At 39.7% G+C, this 2,500-nt stretch overlaps 1 non-coding gene and 1 pseudogene across 1 annotated transcript; both read right to left on the bottom strand.

Annotated features, from left to right (window-relative positions):
- Window positions 1-412: 412 nt before the first annotated feature.
- On the bottom strand, window positions 413-567 carry LOC135166311 (5.8S ribosomal RNA). The gene has a single exon (XR_010299657.1). It is a non-coding gene; the product is annotated as a 5.8S ribosomal RNA (ribosomal RNA).
- A 538-nt stretch (window positions 568-1,105) lies between these two features.
- Window positions 1,106-2,500, bottom strand: part of LOC135166306 (small subunit ribosomal RNA) — a 3,381-nt pseudogene continuing 1,986 nt past the window's right edge.

The following is a 2,500-nucleotide window of genomic DNA, read 5'->3' as shown; positions in this document are numbered from 1 at the left end:
GTCCAACTCGGAGAATGAGATCTCTGGGACTCGATGATTAACACCACAGTGATATATAATTTGTGGATTTCATTTCACAAAGTTTGTTCTCGTTAATAACCATTTTTAGACAACTGACAATGGGCTATAATCAAATATATTAACAACAACAACTTCTTTTTTTCTTTATATCGTCAAATAATATATGTGAAAAATTCATAATATATTATTTTTCAATACGTAATTTTAAATGACGTCGTATAATAATTTATATATATTTGAGAAGAAATTCAATCTCTCTCTCTCAATCAACTATTATTATCTTGACGAGCATTCAACTTTACACACGCTTGTACAATTTATCAAATATTTTTCTGTCATATATAGACAGATAAACACATATAAAATTGTAAGCAGTTTTTTTTAAAACAAACGACCCTCAGCTAGGCGTAGTCCGGGAATTGGATCCGTGGACCGCAATGTGCGTTCGAAATGTCGATGTTCATGTGTCCTGCAGTTCACAAGTTGACGCGCAATTAGCTGCGTTCTTCATCGACCCACGAGCCAAGTGATCCACCGTTCAGGGTAATCATAAAAAAAATTTTTTTTTTTTGAAAAATAACAGTCATTGAATATAAAAATATTCAATCCAATCTCGCAATCTTGTTTCAATAAAAAATACAAGATGCCTAAGCAAACACAAAATTCAATTTTATTACTATTCAGACTTGTGTTCACTTTACCGTACACGGAAAAAGAATATCAACTTTGAGAACAAAGTATCCATCCAATTACTTACGGCATGAAGAAAAAAAATTTGAAATTTATATAAAATCATCATCACCAATTGTATCTTGTGTGGCGAAAATCATTACTAAACCTTGGGCACGTTAAATACCCATCATGATGAAAAAAAAATTCCCATCAAATAGGTTACCCCACATAATCGATGATATAGTGATGATTTATAAATTTCATTATATTATCATACGTATATAATATGGTTACATGTTTTCACATGTTTTACACCATATAACGTAAGGTTTTATTGATGTAATATGATATTATATCAATATAAAGAATAAAAATTCAAAATTTTATATTCTCTTTTTGGAATAGAACACGTTAATGATCCTTCCGCAGGTTCACCTACGGAAACCTTGTTACGACTTTTACTTCCTCTAAATGATCAAGTTTGGTCATCTTCCCGGAAACATCGGCAATGCCGAAACATTGCCGCGCACCAGTCCGAAGACCTCACTAAATCATTCAATCGGTAGTAGCGACGGGCGGTGTGTACAAAGGGCAGGGACGTAATCAACGCGAGCTTATGACTCGCGCTTACTGGGAATTCCTCGTTCATGGGGAATAATTGCAAGCCCCAATCCCTAGCACGAAGGAGGTTCAGCGGGTTACCCGGGCCTTTCGGCCAGGGAAGACACGCTGATTCCTTCAGTGTAGCGCGCGTGCGGCCCAGAACATCTAAGGGCATCACAGACCTGTTATTGCTCAATCTCGTGCGGCTAGAAGCCGCCTGTCCCTCTAAGAAGATTTATTTGTACGTCGGTAGTAAAAACCACTCGACCGAAATCGAGGGCCTTCAAAATACCAGAAAGTACGCCTATTTAGCAGGCTAGAGTCTCGTTCGTTATCGGAATTAACCAGACAAATCGCTCCACCAACTAAGAACGGCCATGCACCACCACCCACCGAATCAAGAAAGAGCTATCAATCTGTCAATCCTTCCGGTGTCCGGGCCTGGTGAGGTTTCCCGTGTTGAGTCAAATTAAGCCGCAGGCTCCACTCCTGGTGGTGCCCTTCCGTCAATTCCTTTAAGTTTCAGCTTTGCAACCATACTTCCCCCGGAACCCAAAAGCTTTGGTTTCCCGGAAGCTGCCCGCCGAGTCATCGGAGGAACTTCGGCGGATCGCTAGCTGGCATCGTTTATGGTTAGAACTAGGGCGGTATCTGATCGCCTTCGAACCTCTAACTTTCGTTCTTGATTAATGAAAACATTTTTGGCAAATGCTTTCGCTTCTGTTCGTCTTGCGACGATCCAAGAATTTCACCTCTAACGTCGCAATACGAATGCCCCCATCTGTCCCTATTAATCATTACCTCGGGGTTCCGAAAACCAACGAAATAGAACCGAGGTCCTATTCCATTATTCCATGCACACAAAAAAAAAAAAAAAAAAAAAAAAAGAGAGTTGCCTCCTAAGCATCACTACGTGAAGCTTTCGACTATGCTGTACCTCGCAATTGCATACCAGCATTTGTTTAGTCTCATTCATCGGCTTGCTCTTTTCGCTATTTAAGTTTTCCACATTCTTACTATCGATTTGGCTGTGGTGTTTATTTATCCTCGCATCCTCATGCGAGAACACGAGTGGACCTACATTTTTAAGTGGGATCCGAACCACTGAGTGTATATTTTTACTCCACCTCTATTTTCAATGTCTCTATATATTGTTTAATGCTAAGGGGTTTCTGAGGGTTTTGTTTGCCCCCCCTACGCGTCC

The sequence above is a fragment of the Diachasmimorpha longicaudata genome, chromosome 9 (assembly GCF_034640455.1).
Source record: "Diachasmimorpha longicaudata isolate KC_UGA_2023 chromosome 9, iyDiaLong2, whole genome shotgun sequence".
Classification (NCBI taxonomy): Eukaryota; Metazoa; Arthropoda; class Insecta; order Hymenoptera; family Braconidae; genus Diachasmimorpha; species Diachasmimorpha longicaudata.
This window is presented reverse-complemented; position numbering and strand designations above follow the sequence as displayed.